The sequence below is a fragment of the Schistocerca serialis genome, chromosome 6, assembly GCF_023864345.2.
Source record: "Schistocerca serialis cubense isolate TAMUIC-IGC-003099 chromosome 6, iqSchSeri2.2, whole genome shotgun sequence".
Taxonomy (NCBI): Eukaryota; Metazoa; Arthropoda; class Insecta; order Orthoptera; family Acrididae; genus Schistocerca; species Schistocerca serialis.
Window position 1 is genome coordinate 665,937,006 of NC_064643.1, and position 24,661 is coordinate 665,961,666.

The 24,661-nt window shown below is 41.4% G+C and overlaps 1 protein-coding gene and 1 pseudogene across 1 annotated transcript in view; both read right to left on the reverse strand.

The window, feature by feature from the left end:
* LOC126483926 (lachesin-like) overlaps positions 1-24,661 on the reverse strand; it is a 290,487-nt gene that overhangs the window by 125,876 nt on the left and 139,950 nt on the right. The window lies entirely within an intron of this gene.
* LOC126485551 (5S ribosomal RNA) lies at positions 15,202-15,319 on the reverse strand (annotated as a pseudogene).

The window sequence follows — 24,661 nt, forward strand, 5'->3', positions numbered from 1 at the left end:
GATCAGTTTGAATTTCGTAGAAATGTTGGAACACGTGAGGGAATACAGACACTACGACTTATCTTAGAGGCTAGATTAAAGAAAGGGAAACCTACATTTCTAGCATTTGTAGGCTTAGAAAAAGCTTTTGACAATATTGACTGAAATACTCTCTTTCAAATTCTAAAGGTGGCAGGGATCAAATACAGGGAGCGAAAGGTGAATGGTGGCTACACTGAGTCACAGCGCCAGAGATTGCGCCATAGAGTATTATTCAGCCGCCTCCACTGGCAGTGCTTGTTGAGATGTGGTAGTGGAGAATGCTTGTCGATAAGTCGTGGTGGAGAGTGCATATTGAGAAGTGGGCAGTAGGAGTTCCGATGTAGCCGTGACTAGTTGTGATCATGTTGTATGCAGTTGTTCAGATGGGCTAGACAGCCGATGCTGTTCGATTGCTGATGTTGTAATGATCAGAGTGTATGTTTCGTCAATATATATGAAGGTAATAATTTTTTTTAATTTTTGTTTCAAATGTCTTAAACAATAATGCCTCTTGGTCACAGGTTCAGTCAACAAAGCATCTGGCTTGTGTTTATGTATTAGAGTGTAATTCTGGTTTCTATGTGCAAGTATAGTATTTAAGTTTTATTTAATTAATTCAGTGTAAATGGTATTTAAAATATCTTGTCTTTTTGAGGAAGAACCGTGCCAGATGTGTACGTTGAATCACACTTCCGCACACAGAACAGCTACACTTGTGCCTTGATGTTTCGTAGCTTTCATAGTTGCTGGGGACTTAATTAATTAATTGTGCTAATGGAAATTTCGTTTCATTCTTTGTTGTTGTTCTATGCAGTCAGATTGCGTACTAATACTAGTCAGGGCCAACCGGTTACAAGACTGCGTAACCGGACAGACAGCGACGAAAATTAAAATTATTTGCATAATAAAGATTTAATTAAGACCCCATGCACGTGGCGACCGCTGCTTCGGATCGTCCCTTGGAATTCTTCTGATAGTAAAAATAGCAGACATTATTATTGTTGTAGTAATTTGTAGTTTAGAATTTGTAGTCTATATTGCATGTGTAGATTTGGTAATTGTCATTCTTCTCATGGTATTTTTGCAGAATTTAATTTTTGATGTCTTGTATACGCGTTTGACAATTTTGTGCATTTATGAAGATTTCAATTGTTCGTTAGGCGTGTTTGTCGGGAAGCATTTCGTGTGAATGGTATTGTTGGTGATAAAGTGTTACATTGCGTGTAATTTTCGTATTGTGACGAGTTTTGTATGTTTTCTAAATGATTACGCGATCGATGAAAAAGGCAAAAATGATGGATAGTGAGAATGACGAAATTGTTAACATGGCGAACTCGCCAACACAGGAGAACAGTATGATGAATAATGAAGTAGAAAACAATTTAATAAGTCGAGGAAATAGTCCGGAACCAGTTCAATATTTTTCTCAATCAATAAATTTTCAGAATACGAGATTAACGCTAGAAGATTCTGAAATAGTATCGAACACAGCCCCCCATGAACCATGGACCTTGCCGTTGGTGGGGAGGCTTGCGTGCCTCAGCGATACAGATAGCCGTACCGTAGGTGCAACCACAACGGAGGGGTATCTGTTGAGAGGCCAGACAAACGTGTGGTTCCTGAAGAGGGGCAGCAGCCTTTTCAGTAGTTGCAAGGGCAACAGTCTGGATGATTGACTGATCTGGCCTTGTAACAATAACCGAAACGGCCTTGCTGTGCTGGTACTGCGAACGGCTGAAAGCAAGGGGAAACTACAGCCGTAATTTTTCCCGAGGGCATGCAGCTTTACTGTATGATTACATGATGATGGCGTCCTCTTGGGTAAAATATTCCGGAGGTAAAATAGTCCCCCATTCGGATCTCCGGGCGGGGACTACTCAAGAGGATGTCGTTATCAGGAGAAAGAAAACTGGTGTTCTACAGATCGGAGCGTGGAATGTCAGATCCCTTAATCGGGCAGGTAGGTTAGAAAATTTAAAAAGGGAAATGGATAGGTTGAAGTTAGATATAGTGGGAATTAGTGAAGTTCGGTGGCAGGAGGAACAAGACTTCTGGTCAGGTAACTACAGGGTTATAAACACAAAATCAAATAGGGGGAATGCAGGAGTAGGTTTAATAATGAATAGGAAAATAGGAATGCGGGTAAGCTACTACAAACAGCATAGTGAACGCATTATTGTGGCCAAGATAGATACGAAGCCCACACCTACTACAGTAGTACAAGTTTATATGCCAACTAGCTCTGCAGATGACGAAGAAATTGAAGAAATGTATGATGAAATAAAAGAAATTATTCAGATTGTGAAGGGAGACGAAAATTTAATAGTCATGGGTGACTGGAATTCGAGTGTAGGAAAAGGGAGAGAAGGAAACATAGTAGGTGAATATGGATTGGGGGACAGAAATGAAAGAGGAAGCCGCCTGATAGAATTTTGCACAGAGCACAACATAATCATAACTAACACTTGGTTTAAGAATCATGAAAGAAGGTTGTATACATGGAAGAACCCTGGAGATACTAAAAGGTATCAGATAGATTATATAATGGTAAGAAAGAGATTTAGGAACCAGGTTTTAAATTGTAAGACATTTCCAGGGGCAGATGTGGACTCTGACCACAATCTATTGGTTATGACCTGTAGATTAAAACTGAAGAAACTGCAAAAAGGTGGGAATTTAAGGAGATGGGACCTGGATAAACTAAAAGAACCAGAGGTTGTACAGAGATTCAGGGAGAGCATAAGGGAGCAATTGACAGGAATGGGGGAAATAAATACAGTAGAAGAAGAATGGGTAGCTTTGAGGGATGAAGTAGTGAAGGCAGCAGAGGATCAAGTAGGTAAAAAGACGAGGGCTAGTAGAAATCCTTGGGTAACAGAAGAAATATTGAATTTAATTGATGAAAGGAGAAAATATAAAAATGCAGTAAGTGAAACAGGCAAAAAGGAATACAAACGTCTCAAAAATGAGATCGACAGGAAGTGCAAAATGGCTAAGCACGGATGGCTAGAGGACAAATGTAAGGATGTAGAGGCCTATCTCACTAGGGGTAAGATAGATACCGCCTACAGGAAAATTAAAGAGACCTTTGGAGATAAGAGAACGACTTGTATGAATATCAAGAGCTCAGATGGAAACCCAGTGCTAAGCAAAGAAGGGAAAGCAGAAAGGTGGAAGGAGTATATAGAGGGTCTATACAAGGGCGATGTACTTGAGGACAATATTATGGAAATGGAAGAGGATGTAGATGAAGATGAAATGGGAGATACGATACTGCGTGAAGAGTTTGACAGAGCACTGAAAGACCTGAGTCGAAACAAGGCCCCCGGAGTAGACAATATTCAATTGGAACTACTGACGGCCGTGGGAGAGCCAGTCCTGACAAAACTCTACCATCTGGTGAGCAAGATGTATGAAACAGGCGAAATACCCTCAGACTTCAAGAAGAATATAATAATTCCAATCCCAAAGAAAGCAGGTGTTGACAGATGTGAAAATTACCGAACTATCAGCTTAATAAGTCACAGCTGCAAAATACTAACACGAATTCTTTACAGACGAATGGAAAAACTAGTAGAAGCCAACCTCGGGGAAGATCAGTTTGGATTCCGTAGAAACACTGGAACACGTGAGGCAATACTGACCTTACGACTCATCTTAGAAGAAAGATTAAGGAAAGGCAAACCTACATTTCTAGCATTTGTAGACTTAGAGAAAGCTTTTGACAATGTTGACTGGAATACTCTCTTTCAAATTCTAAAGGTGGCAGGGGTAAAATACAGGGAGCGAAAGGCTATTTACAATTTGTACAGAAACCAGATGGCAGTTATAAGAGTCGAGGGACATGAAAGGGAAGCAGTGGTTGGGAAGGGGGTAAGACAGGGTTGTAGCCTCTCCCCGATGTTGTTCAATCTGTATATTGAGCAAGCAGTAAAGGAAACAAAAGAAAAATTCGGAGTAGGTATTAAAATTCATGGAGAAGAAATAAAAACTTTGAGGTTCGCTGATGACATTGTAATTCTGTCAGAGACAGCAAAGGACTTGGAAGAGCAGTTGAATGGAATGGACAGTGTCTTGAAAGGAGGATATAAGATGAACATCAACAAAAGCAAAACAAGGATAATGGAATGTAGTCTAATTAAGTCGGGTGATGCTGAGGGAATTAGATTAGGAAATGAGGCACTTAAAGTAGTAAAGGAGTTCTGCTATTTGGGGAGCAAAATAACTCATGATGGTCGAAGTAGAGAGGATATAAAATGTAGGCTGGCAATGGCAAGGAAAACGTTTCTGAAGAAGAGAAATTTGTTAACATCCAGTATTGATTTAAGTGTCAGGAAGTCATTTCTGAAAGTATTCGTATGGAGTGTAGCCATGTATGGAAGTGAAACATGGACGATAAATAGTTTAGACAAGAAGAGAATAGAAGCTTTCGAAATGTGGTGCTACAGAAGAATGCTGAAGATTAGATGGGTAGATCATGTAACTAATGAGGAAGTATTGAATAGGATTGGGGAGAAGAGAAGTTTGTGGCACAACTTGACCAGAAGAAGGGATCGATTGGTAGGGCATGTTCTGAGGCATCAAGGGATCACCAATTTAGTATTGGAGGGCAGCGTGGAGGGTAAAAATCGTAGAGGGAGACCACGAGATGAATACACTAAGCAGATTCAGAAGGATGTAGGTTGCAGTAGGTACTGGGAGATGAAAAAGCTTGCACAGGATAGAGTAGCATGGAGAGCTGCATCAAACCAGTCTCAGGACTGAAGACCACAACAACAACAACATCGAACACAGATAGCTTTACTGCTATGACGAAGGAAGTTAGTTTTACGGGAAATGTTAGGGGCGAAAAGAATTTCGAACAAGTTAATATGGAGCAGTTGATGAATGCAATATTAAATTTGGGATCTGAATTAAAAACTGGTATGGGAACAATGGAAACACGGTTATACTCACAAGGGGTCACAGTTAGGATCTGAATTAAAAACAGCGGCAACACAGTTAGAAACTGATATGGGAACAATGGGAACACGGTTAGGATCTGAATTAAAAACAGTGGCAACACGGTTAGAAACTGATATGGGAACAATGGAAACACGGTTAGACTCAGGAGAATAGGGATATGTTTCAAAAACATGAAAGATGAATTAAAGAAAGAAATTAGAGAAGAAGTACAACCAATTTTGAATGCTCACAATAACAGATTAATGGCAATAGAAATTAGACAAAAGGAACAGGATAGAGAACAGGAAGAAAGAAATCGGGTGATAGTACAAAAATTTTCAGATTTAAATTTACAACGTGCACACGATAAGGAAGAAATATTTGAGAGAATCGAGGAATCCGTATCAAATGACAGAATCAATAACCTAACACAACAATATGAACAGTTATCTACTAAATGTGTCAATAATGAAATCCGAGTCGCGACACTTACGGAAGACGTAAATAAACAGAAAGAACAAATAGGTGACTTATCGGAAAGAGTTGAGGAGATTTCAGATAAATTGACAAGTCTTAGTTTACGTGGGGACAGAGATTCAGATGATACAGCTCCATTGCCATTTGCAGAAACCGAAGAGTACCAGAACATAAATAAACATGTTGAAAATCAGGGAAAATTTAACGAACGCGTTAAAAAGGAATTTGAGGCGTTACGAAAGCAAGTCAAACAAATTGAAAGCGAAATCATAGGAGAAGACGGTAGAAGAAATTTGGAATCACCGATAGCAGAAGGCTTTCAAGAAAATAATTTATTTCATTTACGAGAAGCAATAAGAGAGCGCCAGACGCGCGAACTTGAAAATACTCGACATTGGGACTGGGAGAGACGCGGTAGGTCGTTGTCGCCACGAGGCGAGAACTTTGATAATAAACACTTTTTAACTGATCGGAAATTTAAGATCTTTCGCAATTCTAAGAATGACATACATTCATGTCCATGGTTACAACAATTTATGCACGCACTTCCACCAAATTGGCCAATAAGTCACAAACTGGAATTTATGTGCGGCTATTAAAGTCCTCAGAGGATTCACTACACTAAGTGAATATGTGCCGTAGCGTGCACAGGGCCCCGAGCTGTAGTGGTGCTATTTTCCTTTTAGTTTTCTGCACCGCTGCCTACTCTTTTACTATTCTTTGTATCTATCAGAACAACTCTTCAACTATCAATCTATCTAGACAGTCAGTAAAGAATAACCGGACATGACTATTTTACCCAAAAGTGATTTCGGAAATTACCGTTTGGACTTACTGTATCATCAGCAGCATTCATTAGTAGCTTAAACAAAATTTTACCTGTTTATCTTCGTAACAATATTACTTCATATGTTGACGATATTCTTATTGCTAAACATTCTTGGAGTGAGCACAATAAAATTTTGGATTCATTATTACGTATCTTTGCAAGAGTTGGCATTACACTGAAATTGGAAAATTCTGAATTTGGTTGTTCTCAGGTGAAATTTCTTGGTCATATTATTTCTACAGAAGGTATTCTTCCTGATCCGGAGAAACTAGACGCTGTTCGTAATTATGCTGTTCCTACTACAAAACGTGATGTTCGTAGTTTCCTTGGTGTCTCTAATTTTCTTAGACGCTTTGTTAGATTGGATAATTTGGCCACACCTCGTTATTGCGAACTATCTGGAAAGTTCTTTTTAAACGAAAATCAGTTGAGAACTCTTCTTGGTTAGTTTGTATTCCTGATGAGTGGGTCAACAAATTGATTTGGTATACACATTTCAGTTATGCACACTTTGGTCCCAGAAAATGCTTTCATAAATTACGAGAAAATTGCTACTTCAGTAATATGGAAAAACGTATTCGATCTGTTCTTGCCAAATGCAAATTATATCAAAAGCCTAAGCCGCCAGCTATTTCTCACAGAGCACCGTTGTTTCCTATCATTCCAGCGAAATTAAAGGACATGGCGGCAGTCGAATTGTTCGGTCCAGTGGTTCGTTCTACTAATGGTTTTGCGTACATTTTGGTAGCAGTGGAATTGACATCAAAATATGTGTGTTTTATACCTTTACGCAAGGCAACAGCTCGTTGAGTATCTAATGCTTTCATCAAACATTTTCTTAAAGAAGTGGGTCATGTTGATAAGGTTATATCAGATAATGGATCACAGTTTCGTTCTAAAATTTTTCTACGTACTCTAAGGCGTCGTAAGATTAAATCAATTTTCATTTCACTTTTTCACCCTCATTCTAACGCTTCAGAGAGATGGATGAAGGAAATCAATAAATTGTGTCGACTTTATTGTCATCAGAATCACTGAACTTGGGATCAGTATCTTCATATTTTTCAAAACATTCTGTATGAACTCCTTAATGATTCAACTTCTTTACCGCTTATATTGATATTAAAAAATAAAGCAATGACAAATCGCATTTCTGAAACCGTTCCTTTTCCGCCTACACGGAAACTGCGGCATTGTGAAGTTGTCTATCTGACTCTACAAAATATTGCATCTGCGGCTGCTAGAAGAGAGAAATCAGCTAAGTGTCCTGGTCGTTTAAAAACCTTGTCAGTTGGTCAAAAGGTGTTAATTAAGTCTCACCGTTTGTCTCACAAAGGAAAGGCTTGTGTCGCAAATTTTTTCTGCTTTATAACGGTCCTTATAGAGTTCGCAAAATTATTCATGATAACACTGTCGAAGTAGAAACTCTTAAATCTCGGCGCTCTAAGGGAATACATCATATATCGAACGTTAAAATTTTTGTGGAATGACATACTTTTGAGAGACTAATAGTTACATGTAAACACGCAGAGAATACAAGGATACCGCGCCGTGTTCCGGCGGCGGCACATGCTCAAAGCAACAGTCAAGTCTGCGCGGCGCACAAGGCAGTCGTTGACCGCCAACAATTACTTCCTACGTCACGCGTACCTACAGCTGATCGAACGCTCAGTGCGAATGCACTGACAGCCGTAAACAAATACACAATGTAATTCCTCCGCATAAATTCAGTATAAAGCTATAGTAACTTGATAAATTATGTTATTAACGTTCAGTATTTTTCAGGATACGGTTGTATAAAATATTTAAGAACTTGAGGTAAATACTGTGAGTGTCCGACGTTAAGAGGACTTGCTATCGAGAAAATTTCAGGAAGAATGTAATTTCGAAGAAGAAAGTAATAAACTAAAAAGGCAACTATTAATTGAGTTTATTTTTCAGGTAACATATTTCCACTTGGTACGTACTTTGGACGTAATTTGCTGCTCGCGATTACGTGACTCATACTTCGTGTTAACTGATATTGACAATGATTGATTAATGAACAAGGTTGTTACTTGTGTATATTATGCATTGCTTGGCTGCACTGCTTTTTCACTGATGTCATATTTTTCTTTTATGTGCCTGTTGTGCTTATTTATTTAAATTATAATTGTCACCTGATTAATTGTGCTGATGTGGTTATGTATGTAAGTTACACTTTGTGATTTATCTGCTTGCGCCATCATGTTTACTTATTAAGAGTACATACGCACATTCATTTGCTGATGCTGACATGATGCTAATGACCTGTTTATTATGTAAGAAATATATTTGCTGCTTTGCGTATGGATTGTATATTTATACATTTCTGTTTGTTGTCATAACTACTCTTTAATTTGGTATATAGAAATGCTGATATACTGTGCACGAACATAGAGTTTAGGTCACACTACGGTATTAAATATAGATTGTTCGCTTGGCAGAGCCTCGTTGTAGGAATTGCGCTACATCCACTTGTTGACATTCTGTTCTCCACTGGTATATTTACTCGCTATTGCATGTTTTGCTTACGCTCAGTGCTTTATATTTTAAGATAAGGAAACGAACTGCCATGAGCTGGAGGTTTTATGGAAGCTGTATAAATTTATGCTAATAGAAAGGAAGCTAACGACATGAAATACCAACATTAGGTTTAGACCATTGACAGTTATTACACTGCATTCTTCGTGAGCAACTGAAATAGTAAGTGACACTTGACACAAGAAATACTCCACATGTTTGCTTCTGTTTTGCCATGATTCTTGAAATGGTGTACACACTGTGCAATATTACGATTTATTCATTCAAAGTCTTATGTGATCTTTCATACTACGTACCCGCACCTACTTACTGAAAGTTATTCAAACTGAAGGCTGTTAGAGGTCATGTATGCATTTCTTTTATTTTATGATGGACAAGGTAACCAAAATGTATTTTATAATTCATAATGAGTAGAAGATTTGGCTCAGGTGGACTACACAGAGGTTGTGTGTGGACATTGTGTCTTCGGATTGCATGGGATGATAAATTGAAGTTTGCACTAGGATTTTATCTGTACTTGTTCGAGGAGACTGACTAGAGGAAAGAGTTGTTATGGAAGTGAAATAATATTGGTGATAAGGTTTATATGTATCGACATATTGAAGAGGTGTTATTGAGGTATTGAGATTGATGAATATTGGAGTTTTGGTGGACAAGAGGTAAGGTAAATGATATTGATGATAAGGCTTATATGTATCGACGTAAGAGGTATTATTGAAGTATTAAGATTATGTGTGGCTGATGATTATTGGAGTTTTGGTGGATAAGGGGTGAAGTATGTGAGGAGCATTTTTTGTTTGTTTGTTTGTTTGTTGGTCTATATGGAACAAGGAGGATGAAGATAGCAGACTAGAACACTCAAGTGGAAAGAAGATTGTCTACACACACACTTTGTTAAATCAATAAGCAGTATATACTTTTTTTGGAGAGAGGAAGTAATTGCATTTCTTGGCACACTGACAGTTGTTCAGCAACCGTATATTTTGATTTGGCTTGGCAAACATTGGTCTTGACATGATGACTACGACGTTGACTAACTATTATTGACTGTTAGACATTGCTGCCACTACTACTTGATACACAAGTTGAACATAAAATTTTGGACAGAATTGCATTTACACAGTTAACACTATTCAATTACACAGTAGTACTTAATGTGGATGAAAGATGAGTGAGTGTGTTTTGTGAGTTTTCCTTTCCTAATCCCAAATAATTGGTACCGACCAATCTCCTAAATATTATTTTACTTGTTTGTTGTGGCTTGCACTGACACCCATATATATTATAGGTTTACTGTTATTTGTGTATTGTAATAGTTAATATGACAACTATCTGATATCATTTGTGTGTTTATTATAATTTATATGTTTAGTGTAAGAGCATTGATAATAATTTTGTAAAAGCAATTGTGTGTGCCTTTAAACTGTTGTTCGTGCTTGCATCTGTTCAGCATTGCTGGGTGCCACTTGGAAATGTTTAATTTCTGCTGATAAACTCTGATGAACTGTCTAATTAGTGATAGTGAATATTATGGACTGTTACGTGCACTTGTTCAACATGAAGGGTGCCACTAGGAGATGTTTAATTTGTGCTAATGAACTCTGATAAACTGTCTAATTAGTGATAGTGAATATTGTGGACTGTTACCTGCACCTGTTCAACAATGCTGGGTGCCACTGATGGACTGCTTCTACTGAAATGATGTCACTTGTTGGTGTCTGCACCTGTTCAACATTACTGGATGCCACTGATGGACTGCTTCTACAGAGATAATGTCACTTGTTGGTGTTTGCACCTGCTCAACAATGCTGGGTGCCACTGATGGACAGCTTCTACTGAAATGATGTCACTTGTTGGTGTCTGCACCCACTCAACATTACTGAGTGCCACTGATGGAACTGCTTCTACTGACATAATGTCACTTGTTGGTGTCTGCACCTGCTCAACATTACTGAGTGCCACTGATGTAACTGTCTCTGCTGAAATGATGTCACTTGTTGGTGTCTGCACCTGTTCCACATTGCTGGATGCTACTGTTGGAACTGCTTCTACTGAGATAATGTCACTTGTTGCTGTCTGCACCTGCTCAACATTGCTGGGTGCCACTGAAGGAACTGATTCTACTGAAATAATGTCACTTGTTGGTATCTGCACCTGTCAACATTGCTGGGTGCCACTGATGGAACTGCTGCTACTGATGAGGTCACTTGTTGCTGTCTGTACCTGTTCAACATTGCTACGTGCCACTGATGGACTGCTTCTACTGAAATGATATCATTTGTTGGTGTCTGCACCTGTTCAACATTACTGGGTGCCACTAATGGAATTGCTTCTGCTGAAATAATGTCACTTGTTGGTGTCTGCACCTGCTCAACATTACTGGGTGCCATTAATGAAATTGCTTCTACTGAAATAATGTCACTCGTTGGTTTCTGCACCTGCTCAACATTGCTGGGTGCCACTGATGGAACTGCTTCTACTGAAATAATGTGACTTGTTGATGTCTGCACCTGTTCAACATTACTGGGTGCCACTAATGGACTGTGCCTGCTCGCCATTTTTGGGTGCCACTGTTGATGCTGTTTAAATACTGCTGATGAAATGTTATGAGTCTTCTATTTGCACCTGTTGATAATTGCTGGGTGCTACTGTTGGAACTGTCAACTACTCTGAGGAGTCCTACTTGTTTATTGAACTATTGAAACGTTTTTATGTGACTATTTGTAAGAACTGATTTATTTGTGTGTTTACTGTTTATGAGATGTTATGAGACGCTTACCTGCAGCTATTCGTCATTGCTGACGCTATTGATTGAATTGTTTAACCACATGTTACTTGTGTAAACTATTATGTAAAGTCATATGTATGCAAGCATTTGTATTCCTTCTTGTATTTTATATATTAGGTTATTGAAGGGTCAGTGCTAAGCCAAAAATTATTTAGTTATGTGATATTTTCTTATTAATATTACTTTTTAATTTTTGTTTGTATTTTTGGACGAATTTGGTGGTATTTTCACCACCAATGCTGACAAAAATACCATCAAATTCTAGCCCTTGGAGGAGGGGCATATGAAAGTTGGCTACACTGAGTCACAGCGCCAGAGATTGCGCCAAAGAGTATTATTCAGCCGCCTCCACTGGCAGTGCTTGTTGAGATGTGGTAGAGGAGAGTGCTTGTCGATAAGTCGTGGTGGAGAGTGCATATTGAGAAGTGGGCAGTAGGAGTTCCGATGTAGCCATGACTAGTTGTGAGCATGTTGTATGCAGTTGTTCTGATGGGCTAGACAGCCGATGCTGTTCGATTGCGGATGTTGTAATGGTCAGAGTGTATGTATCGTCAATATATATGAAGGTAACAATTTTTTTTATTTTTTTTTCAAATGTCTTAAACAATACTGCCTCTTGGTCACAGGTTCAGTCAACAAAGCATCTGGCTTGTGTTCATGTATCAGAGTGTAATTCTGGTTTCCATGTTCAAGTATAGTATTTCAGTTTTATTTAATTAATTCAGTGTAAATGGTATTTAAAATATCTTGTCTCTTTGAGGAAGAACCGTGCCAGATGTGTACGTTGAATCACACTTCCACACACAGAACAGCTACACTTGTGCCTTCTTGTTTCGTAGCTTTCATAGTTGCTAGGAACTTAATTAACTAATTGTGTTAACGGAAATTTCATTTCATTCTTTGTTGTTGTTCTATGCAGTCAGATTGCGTACGAATACTAGTCAGGGCCAACCGGTTACGAGACCTCGTAATCGGACAGACATCGACTAAATTTAAAAATATTTGCATTCTATATAATTAAGCCCCCATGCAATGGCTATTTACAATTTGTACAGAAACCAGATGGCAGTTATAAGACTCGAGGGGCATCAAAGGTAAGCAGTGGTTGGGAAGGGAGTGACACAGGGTGGTAGCCTCTCCCCGATGTTATTCAATTTGTATATTGAGCAAGCAGTAAATGAAACAAAAGAAAAATTTGGAGTAGGTATTAAGATCCAGGGAGAAGAAATAAAAACTTTGAGGTTAGCCGATGACATTGTAATTCTGTCAGAGACAGCAAAGGTCTTGGAAGAGCAGTTGAACGGAATGGACAGTGTGTTGAAAGGAGGATATAAGATGAACATCAACAAAAGCAAAACAAGTATAACGGAATGTAGTCGAATTAAGTCGGGTGATGCTGAGGGAATTAGATTAGGAAATGAGATACTTAAAGTAGTAAATGAGTTTTGCTATTTGGGGAACAAAATAACTTATGATGGTCGAAGTAGAGAGGATATAAAATGTAGACTGGGATGTCAAGGAAAGCGTTTCTGAAGGAGAGAAATTTGTTAACATCGAGTATAGATTTAAGTGTCAGGAAGTCATTTCTGAAAGTATTCGTATGGAGTGTAGCCATGTATGGAAGTGAAACATGGACAATAAATAGTTTGGACAAGAAGAGAATAGAAGTTTTCGAAATGTTTTGCTACAGAAGAATGTTGAAGATTAGGTGGGTATAACTAATGAGGAGGTATTGAATAGGATTGGGGAGAAGAGAAGTTTGTGGCACAACTTGACTAGAAGAAGGGGTCGGTTGGTTGGAAATGTTCTGAGCCAACAAGGGATCACAAATTTAGCATTGGAGGGCAACGTGGAGGGTATAAATCGTAGAGGGAGACCAAGAGATGAATACACTAAGCAGATTGAGAAGCGTGTAGGTTACAGAGGAGATTACTGGGAGATGGAGGAGCTTGCACAGGATAGATTAGCATGGAGAGCTGCATCAAACCAGTCTCAGGACTGAAGACCACAACAACAACAACAATACTCTAATACCTCGAAAGCGCGTGGTTTTGTTCGGTACTCCTCTTCTGTGGCCAAGACTCACAAGAAGAAATCATAATGGGTGAGGCTGGGACTTCATGGTAGCCATTCATGGGATCATCGCCGTCTGAGCCAATGTCCTGCAAACTGTTCTTCCAGCCAGTGACGAACGACGCAGACAAAATGAGGTGGTGCTCCACCTTGCTAAAAAAAGATGTCTTCAACGGATGTCCGCAACATTGTCACATTGTGATATCAGTGGACACACATATTCATTCAACATATGGCAATACTGGTCGTTGTTCACGCCTCGGAATATGAATTGACCAGTGAGGTGATCTGCAGTCATATGGCACCAGATTGTCAATTTTGGTCGACCTCGTAAAGTTTGAGTTGTTATTCCTGGATTTGTTTCTACCCAGTAATGGTATCCGGCCAACAGCCTTGCCGCAGTTGGAACGCCGGTCCTGTCAGATCTCCGAAGTTAAGCACTGTCGGGCTGGGCTAGCAATTGGATAGGTGACCATCCAGTCTATCGAACACTGTTGGCAAGTGGGGAGTACTCAGCCCTTGTGAGGAAAACTTAGGAGTTACTTGATTGAGAAGTACCGTCTCCGGTATCGCAAACTGACATACAGCTGGAAGAGTGGTGCGCTGACCATAAATCCCTCCATATCCACCTCCGGTGACGCCTGTAGGCTGAGGATGACACGGCGGCCGGTCGGTACCGTTAGACCTTCCAAGGCCTGTTCGGATGGAGTTTATTTTAGTTTACTAATTGTAGCTGTGTCGATCGACGAAACCTCCAACGTTAAACACCGCCTCATTGCTGCAAATAGTTTTCTTGAACTAATCCAGCCAGTCGTTATGCCGAGACATGATAATTTCCCCATATTCCACCCATCATTCACAATTCTGCAACAGTAACTCCTGAGCATAATGGACTTTCCATATCAGGTCGTTCTTTCACACAACACGCACTGTGCGCCTGCTGATTCCACTTTCGCGAGCTGCCTGGCGTGCTGATTTACCAGTACTGTGCGTGGTCCGTGGGCGCCACATTTTCTGGAGATAGAGCCACCGAAGGCCCTTCTCCTCGTGGTTTCTCCACAATTGACCCAATTTTCGTTAGCATGGCGTGTCATTTCCTAATGCTTTTATCATCAAGTGTGGCATGAGGATCATGAACACCCTGCCACAATCGCAAAACAAGGGCTACGGATCGCCACAGTTCAAACCACGAAGCCACCTGGTCGTGCTCTTGTAAAGTCAACTTTCCTGCCATCTCGTCGTTCACCGTAATAAGATGCAATGGACGGTCAAGGTATTTTCAGGGATCCTGTAGTAAAACACAAAAGTACTCCGTCTTCAGGCCACAAGTGGCTCATCGGGACCATCCGACCGCCGTGTCATCCTCAGCTGAGGATGCGAATAGGAGGGATGTGTGGTCAGCACACCGCTCTCCCGCTCGTTATGACGGGTTCTTTGACCCGAGCCGCTACTATTCGGTCGAGTAGCTCCTCAATTGGCCTCACGAGGCTGAGTACACCCCGAAAAATGGCAACAGTGCATGGCGGCCCGGATGGTCACCCATGCAAGTGCCGGGCACGCCCGACAGCGCTTAACTTCGGTGATCTGACGGGAACCGGTGTATCCACTGCGGCAAGGCCGTTGCCCACTAAAACACAGCATTCATTAGAAAATATCAACAGTCTTAAGACTTCAGGACATTTAACACTAGGAAGCGATTTCTGAACCCCATTGTATTTCTGGGTCATTTTTACATTAAGTTTCTCTCAGACAGGACGGATGCTTTGAAATTGTGTTTCTCAGTTGTAGAAAAAATCTAGCATGCGCGTCGTTCTCAATTTTCCTTCCTTCCTTCAATATCCTTCCGCAACATCAGGAGTTAACGGACACTATTAGTACGTATACTTCGTTATCTTTTGTATTACCAATAGTTTCTCTCCTTGTCTTCACTTGCACGTCATACAATAACTTTGAGCTTCACAACAGTACAGTTTCAACACGCCCATGCGGTTCCGACATGGAAATGTTCTTGTGTTGCGCGTGACTCGGGCTCTGGAACCAAAGCCCGGTGGTGTGTTATTGACAGTCGAATGCCCGTGCTGTCTCTGACTTGTGCCGGCAGGCAACTGGCGGGAGGGGTGGGTGATTGGGCGCGCGCCGCCGCCTCCCCCTGTGTCGCGAGCGGTCGGGCGCTGCCGTCGCACACACAGGCGTCTTTTGAGCACAGGCAGCCAGAGATAGCAGATATCATTACCTCCCTCCCTGATAGAGCGTATAATGGAATTCAGAGCAGCTCGTGATTGGAACGGTCGGAGCGCCGCAGGCAGTAATGCATCCTTTCACGAGTTTCGCGATGAATGCGACAGAAGGCCCTCGCAGCTGTGACACTTATTATTCATTCGGTCGAGGCGGACTCCCTTTGAAGCTATATATAAAAGGCAAGAGGCGAACTTCCTTTGAACGTGCCTCGACTGCTTCCACAACCCCGATTTGGGTTTCAAAGGCGCCAAAAAAAGGCACAGAAGACACCACGATTTACCATTATTTTAATTACGAGATTGTTTAGTAGAAATAATTATCTTACCTTTTTTTACCAAATGAATACAGTCTGTTAATTTTTTGACGCTTTTGTTATCACTCAAGGTGTCTGTCGTGCAGGTACAAAACACCAGCCTACTTGTGTGAAGTGCACGATCTGCAACCAGCACACAAATACATGCACATATATTAACACATACCAAATACACACACACACACACACACACACACACACACATACACACAGAGAGAGGGATAGAGAGAGAGACAGACAGACAGACGGAGATATAATATTACCAAATCATACAGTAACGGGCCGCCTTCTGTCAACGTCCTTGTGAAAGAGGCCGGAGGAGCGGACAGTGGTTCAGGGCTCTCCCTTGCTCTCTGGGGGGGGGGGGGGGGGGGGACTGCCCCTAAAAGACGGAAAAATCAACCATGATTAACAGCATGCAGATGGAGAAAGCAATGGAAACTACTGCAGTAAAGACGCATCAAGTGTATAAACAGGACAGGTGACCTCTAACTGAAAATTTCTCTTGGTATTCTCTAGAGTAATATAAGACTGCTGACTAATCCCCCACTGGGATCTCCATCTCCGAGAGGGGACTGACAGGGCAGGTGACCACGAGAAAAAGATAGAATATCGAAAGAGATGGCAATTTCCTACGAGTCGGGGCATGGTTTGTGATAAGTTAGGTTAGCTAGAAAATCTGAAAATGGAAATGCTACGGCTCAATCTAGATAAAGTGGAGGTCAACGATTTCTGGTCAGACGAATACAGGGTAATGTTAACAGCAGCGGAAAACTGTATAATGGATGCAGGACTCGTTATGAGTAGATAGGTAGGGCAGGTAGTGAGTTACTGCGAACGGTTCAGTGGTAGTTTCGTTCTTATGGGACTCGACAGCAAACCAACACCGACAACTACAGTACAGGTATACAAGCGTCGCAAGCAAATATGAAGAGACAGGGATAGTATATGGGGATACGGAAAGGGCATTTCACTATTTAAAGGGAGACGAAAACCTAATACTCATGAGAGACTCGAATGCGGTTGCAATGGAAGGAGCAGAAGAAAGTTTTACCCAAGAATATGGACTTGCAAGTACAAATGGGAGAAGAGAAAGACTACCTGAACTCTGCATTAAATTCCAGCTAGTAATACTCTCCTCAATAATATAGTAATAATATAGTAAGATTCCAGTAAGATTACATCGGGTCGGGCAGAGATCCCGAAATTGGATTGTAAGGCATACCCAGGAGTAGATATAGACTCAGATAATAATTCTATAATGATGAAGAGTAGGCTGACAGGGAGCAGATAGGGGATCCAGTATTAGAATAGTACCGGTACTCTAAAAGAGCTTTGCACGACTTAAGATAAAATAAGGCAGAAGAGGTAAATAACACTCAATCCGAATTTCTGAAATCATTGGGAAAGTAGCAACAAGAAGACAACACAGGCTGGTGTGTAAAATGTATCAGTTTGGTGATGTACCATCACACATTCGGTAAAACATCACCGACAAAATTCCGAAAATAGCAAGAGCCGACGAGTGCAAGAATTATCCGTCAAGCAGCTTAACAGATGGTGCGTGCAAGCCGCTGACAAAATTATACAGAAAAAATAGAAGTAAGACTTAGGGAAAATCACGACACGTTCAGAGGTATGTCGACCTGGAAAAAGCGTTTCACAATGTCTAATAGAGACAATCTTCGAAATTCTGAGAGACAAGGCGTATACTGTAGGAAAAGATTGGTAATATACAATACGTACAAGAATCAGGAGGAAACAATAAGACGGAAGACCAAGGACGAACTCGGATTCAGAAAGGTTATAAGACAGTGATGAAGTTTTTCGCCTTTCCTCTTCAATGGGTAAATCGAAGAAGCAATGAAGGGAATAAAAGAAAGATTCAAAAGTGGGATTAAAAATCAGAGTAAAAGGATTTCAATGATAAGATTCACTCATTACATTGATATCTTCACTGAGAGTACAGAAGAAAAGACGATCAGTAGAATGGAATGAACAGTCTGACGGGTAAAAAACGTGGACTTAGAGTAAATCGAAGACAGACGAAATAATGAGAAGCTGGAAAAATATAACAGTGCTGAACTTTCTGTCAGGATTGATCCTCACGAAGTAGACGAAGTTATGGAATTCTGATACCTATGAGGAAAAATTATCCTCAGTTATTGTCTGGATGCATTCCAATCTCTCTCGCCCTCCGTAGTTTCTACTCTCTGCAGGTCTCTCTCGCGTCAAGGAAGATGTCCTGTCACCCTGTTCCTTCTTCTTGTCAGTGCTTTCCATACGTTCCTCTCCTCTCCTATATTGCGCATTCCTAATCTTATCAGGCCACCTAATTTTCAACTTTCTTCTGTTGCACAAGATCTCAAATGCTTCGGTTCTCTTTTGTTCTGACTTACCCACCGTTCATGCTTCACTACCCTAAATTGCTGTGTTCCAAATGTACATGCCCAGAAAGTTATTCCTCAGATTAAGGCCTTTGTGAGATAGTACTAGCCTTCCCTTGGCCAGAAATGCCCTTTTTGCTAGTGCTAGTCTGCTATTGATGTCCTCCTTGCTCCGTCCGTCATTATACCCCTGTTTCGACCTTCCTAATCCAAGGAATTCTTTCATGGAGCTCCGCGCTTATTATTCCCTTCTTGGCTCTTGTGTATTGCCTGACTCTCCCTGTAGCTTGTCCCTATTTTACTCAGAAGTTGAATCAGAAGTTGAATTACTGGCACAACTTGACAATGGGCGGATTGGATGCGTGAGTTGCTAGGCTGATTGGGGGAAAATTATCGAACTTGTCAGCTTTTGCAGTTATTGTTCCGTCTGGGCTCCTCTGTATTGCCTGACACTCCCTGTGGCTTGTCCCAACTTTACTCAAAGTTAGAGCTACTGGCGCAACTAGACAATTGGGAGATTGGGGTAAATAATGAGGCTTGTCAGCTATAACGGTTTGTGGAATTGTACGGAAGATTTTTTTTTTTGTGATATGTTACATTACAGCATTACCGGCCTATTGCGGTCTGGCTGTGTTGGTGGGGCGGTGAATTCCGGTCTATTGCGGTCTAGCTGTGTTGGTGGGGCCGTGAATTTCCGCAGAGCAGTGACTGCATTTGTACGGAAGATTTATTTTTTTGTGATATGTTGCATTGCAGCATTGACGGTCTATTGTACGGAAGATTTTTTTTTTGTGATATGTTACATTACAGCATTGCCGGTCTATTGCGGTCTGGCTGTGTTGGTGGATTGCAGCATTGCCTACGGAAGATTTTTTTTTTGTGATATGTTGCATTGCAGCATTGCCGGTCTATTGCGGTCTGGCTGTGTTGGTGGATTGCAGCATTGCCGTACCACCCTCTAAAGGTGTTTCGGGATTTCTGATAATATATTGCCAGACTCAAACATTCTACCTGCGAGCGCAAATGGTCGTTTTGTTGCCATTTACACTAACTGTTTTAGAAATTCTGATGGAATGTTATCTATCATTTCTGCCTTATATAAGCTGAAGCCTTCTAAAACTCTTTAAAATTGTAAGTGTAATTTCGGATCATCTACCTCTTCTATATCGACTCCTGTTTCTTCTTCTATCACATCAGATAAGTCTTCACCTCACAATGGCCTTCAGTCTATTCTTTGCATCTATCTGCTCTCTCCTCTGCGTTTAACAGGGGAATTCCCGTTGCAGTCTTCCTCGCTTTTAAGTTCACCGAAGGCTGTTTTGACTTTTCTGTACGCTGAGTCAGTCCTTCCGGCAGTAATTTCCTTTTCGATTTCTTCACATTCTTCACGCTCCCATTTCGCCTTAGCTTCGCTGTACTTCCTACCTATTTCGTTCCTAAGCGACTTGCATTTCTGTGTTCCTGAGTTTCCTGGAACATTCTTATACCACCTTCTTTCAACGATCAATCGAAATATTTCTTCTGTTACCCAGGTTTACTTCGCAGTTATCTACTTTGTTTCTTTGTTACTCTTTCCAACTTCTGTGATTGCCCTTTTTAGAGTTATTCATTCCTCTCCAACTGAACTGCCTACTGAGCTACTCCATATCACTGTATCTATTGCCTCAGAGAACTTCAAGCGTATCTCGTCATTCCTTAGCACTTCTGCATCACACTTATTTTTGTATTGATCGTTCCTTTCTTAAACGACAGCATACTCTTCATAAAGACTAAAACCTCTCCTATATATGCCTTACAATTCTGTATCTGATTTCGGAATCTCTAACTGGCCATGATGTAATTTAACTGAATTCTTCCAGTACCTCCCGCCCTTTTCTAATTATACCTCCTCCTCTTGTCATTCTTGAGCAGAGTATTCGCTATAAGTAATTCAAATTTATTGCAGAACTCAATTAGTCTTTCTGCTCTCTCATTCCCCGTACCAAGCCCAAGTTCTCCCGTAAGCTTTTCTTCTGCTCCTTCCTCAACAAACGCATTCCAGTTCTCCATGAAGGAATTTCATCTCCCTTTACGTACCGGATTTCCCCTTTCAATATCCTCATACAGTTTCCCTATTTCTTCATCTTCAGCTTGGGACGTCGTTATGTACCTGTATACCTGAAATATCGTCGTTGTTGTAGGTTTGCCGTCAATTCTGATGAGAACAACCCTACCACTGAGTTGTTCGCAGTAACACAGTCTCTGCCCTACCTTCCTATGCAATATGAATCCTTCACCCAGTACACCATTTTCAGCTGCTGTTAATATAAGCATGCACTCATCTCTCCAGAAACGGTTGCCATCTTGCCATTTCACTTCGCTGACTCCTACTATATCTAGATTGAACCTTCGCATTTCCCGTTTCAGATTTTCTAGCTTCCCTGACAAGTTTAGACTCCTGACATCCCTCGGCCCGATTATCCTTTCGGGGGAGTTTCAACCTTTTCTTCATGGTTAGCAGTTCCCTCCCGGAGATCCGAACATGGGACTAGCCCTTGAGAAATAGGCATTCCTGGTCAAGAGAAGTCTACTAGTTTTAAACGAGAGTCTTAATTTGAGGGAGAAATTTCTGTGAATGAACCTTTGGAGCAGAGCATTGTATGTTAGTGAAACATGGACAGTGGAAAACGGGAACATAACAGAATAGAACTCTGAGAGATGTGGTGCTATAGACAAATGTTGTAAATTAGGTGGACCGATCAGGTAGGAAATGAGATGGTTCGCCGCAGAATTGACGAGGGAAGGAATATATGGAAGACACTGACAAGAAGAAGGAATGTGATTATGGGACATTTCTTAACACATCAGGGAATAGCTTCCTCGATGCTATGGGGAGCTGTAGAAGGTAGAAACTGTAGAGGAAGACAGAAATAGGAATATATCATTATTGCGTGATATTACTGTTTAGGTTAGGCCTGTAGGTAATTTCCGATGTAGTGTTGGGGGTAAAGTTTGTGCCATAATTAAAAACTATTACTGAAGCCGCTTCTGTTGAAATTTGAGCAGATAGCGATGCGTAACCAGTTACTGGTAGTTGGGAGCTCCAACGTCAGGCGCGTAATGGGGTCCCTTAGGGATATGGCAGCAAGAGAGGGGAAGAAAACCAATGTGCACTCCGTGTGCATACCGGAGGGGGAGTCATTCCAGATGTGGAAAGGTCCTTCCGGATGCCATGAAGGGTACAGGGTGCACCCATCTGCAGGTGGTCGCTCATGTCGGCACCAATGATGTGTGTCGCTATGGATCGGAGGAAATCCTCTCTGGCGTCCGGCGGCTATCTGATTCGGTGAAGACTGCGTCTCGCTAGCGGGATGAAAGCAGAGCTCACCATCTGCAGCATCGTCGACAGGACTGACTGCGGACCTTTGGTACAGAGCCGAGTGTAGGGTCTGAATCAGAGGCTGAGACGGTTCTGCGACCGTGTGGGCTGCAGATTCCTCGACTTGCGCCATAGGGTGGTGGGGTTTCGGGTTCCGCTGAATGGGTCAGGAGTCCACTACACGCATCAAGCGGCTACACGGGTAGGAGGGGTTGTGTGGCGTGGACTGGGCGGTTTTTTAGGTTAGATGGCCTCGGGCGAGTACAGAAAGGGCAACAGCCTCAAAGGGTGCGGGGTAAAGTCAGGACATGCGGGGACCAAGCAGCTGTCAGTATTGTAATTGTAAACTGTCGAAGCTGCATTGGTAAAGTATCGGAACTTCAATCTCTGATAGAAAGCACCGAAGCTGAATTCGTTATAGGTACAGAAAGCCGGCTGAAGCCAGAGATAAATTCTGCCGAAATTTTTACAAAGGCACAGACGGTGTTTAGAAAGGATAGAATGCATGCAACCGGTGGTGGCGTGTTTGTCGCTGTTAGTAGTAGTTTATCCCGTAGTGAAGTAGAAGTGGATAGTTCCTGTGAATTATTATGTTTGGAGGTTACACTCAACAACTGAGCTAGGTTAAAAATTGGCTCCTTTTACCGAACTCCCGACTCAGCAGCATTAGTGGCAGAACAGCTGAGAGAAAATTTGGAATACATTTCACATAAATTTTCTCAGCATGTTATATTCTTAGGTGGAGGTTTCAATTTACCAGATACAGACTGGGACACTCAGATGTTTAGGACGGGTGGTATGAACAGAGCATCGAGTGACATTATACTGAGTGCACTATCCGAAAATTACCTCGAGCAATTAAACAGAGAACCGACTCGTGGAGATAACATCTTGGACCAACTGATAACAAACAGACCCAAACTTTTCGACTCTGTAAGTGCAAAACAGGGAATCAGTGATCATAAGGCCGCTGCAGCATCCCTGAATATGGAAGTTAAAAGGAATATAAAAAAAGGAGGAAGGTTTATCTGTTTAGCATGAGTAATAGAAGGCAGATTTCAGACTACCTAACAGATCAAAACGAAAATTTCTGTTCCGGCACTAACAATGTTGAGTGTTTATGGAAAAAGTCCAAGGCAATCGTAAAATGCGTTTTAGACAGGTACGTGCCGAATAAAACTGTGAGGGACGGGAAAAACCCACCGTGGTTCAACAACAAAGTTAGGAAACTACTGCAAAAGCAAAGAGACCTTCACTCCAAGTTTAAACGCAGCCAAAACCTCTCAGACAAACAGAAACTAAACGATGTCAAAGCTAGCGTAGGAGGGCTATGCGTGAAGCGTTCAGTGAATTCGAAAGTAAAATTCTATGTACCGACTTGACAGAAAATCCTAGGAAGTTCTGGTCTTACATTTAATCAGTAAGTGGCTCGAAACAGCATATCCAGGCACTCCGGGATGATGATGGCATTGAAACAGAGGATGACACGCTTAAAGCTGAAATACTAAACCCCTTTTTCCAAAGCTGTTTCACAGAGGAAGACCGCACTGTAGTTCCTTCTCTAAATCCTCGCACAAACGAAAAAATGGCTGACATCGAAATAAGTGTCCAAGGAATAGAAAAGCAACTGGAATCACTCAAAAGAGGGAAGTCCACTGGACCTGACGGGATACCAATTGGATTCTACACAGAGTACGCGAAAGAACTTGCCCCCCCTTTTAACAGCCGTGTACCGAAAGTCTCTAGAGGAACGGGAGGTTCCAAATGATTGGAAAAGTGCACAGGTAGTCCCAGTCTTCAAGAAGGGTCGTCGAGCAGATGCGCAAAACTATAGACCTATATCTCTGACGTCTATCTGTTGTAGAATTTTAGAACATGTTTTTTGCTCGAGTATCATGTAGTTTTTGGAAACCCAGAATCTACTCTGTAGGAATCAACATGGATTCCGGAAACAGCGAACGTGTTAGACCCAACTCGCTTTATTTGTTGATGAGACCCAGAAAATATTAGATACAGGCTCCCTGGTAGATGCCATTTTCCTTGACTTCCGGAAGGCGTTCGATACAGTTCCGCGCTGTCGCCTACGGAATATCAGACCAGCTGTGTGGCTGGATTGAAGAGTTTTAAGCAAACAGAACACAGCATGTTGTCATCAATGGAGAGGCGTCTACAGACGTTAAAGTAACCTCTGGCGTGCCACAGGGGAGTGTTATGGGACCATTGCTTTTCACAATATATATAAATGGCATAGTAGATAATGTCGGAAGTTCCATGTGGCTTTTCGCGGATGATGCTGTAGTATACAGAGAAGTTGCAGCATTAGAAAATTGTAGCGAAATGCAGGAAGATCTGCAACGGATAGGCACTAGGTGCTGGGAGTGGTAACTGACTCTTAACATAGACAAATGTAATGTATTGCGAATACATAGAAAGAAGCATCCTTTATTGTATGATTATATGATAGCGGAACAAACAATGGTAGCAGTTACTTCTGTAAAATATCTGGGAGTATGCGTACAGAACGATTTGAAGTGGAATGATCATATAAAATTAATTGTTGGTAAGGCGGGTACCAGGTTGAGATTCATTGGGAGAGTCCTTAGAAAATGTAGTCCATCAACAAAGGAGGTGGCTTACAAAACACTCGTTCTACCTATACTTGAGTATTGCT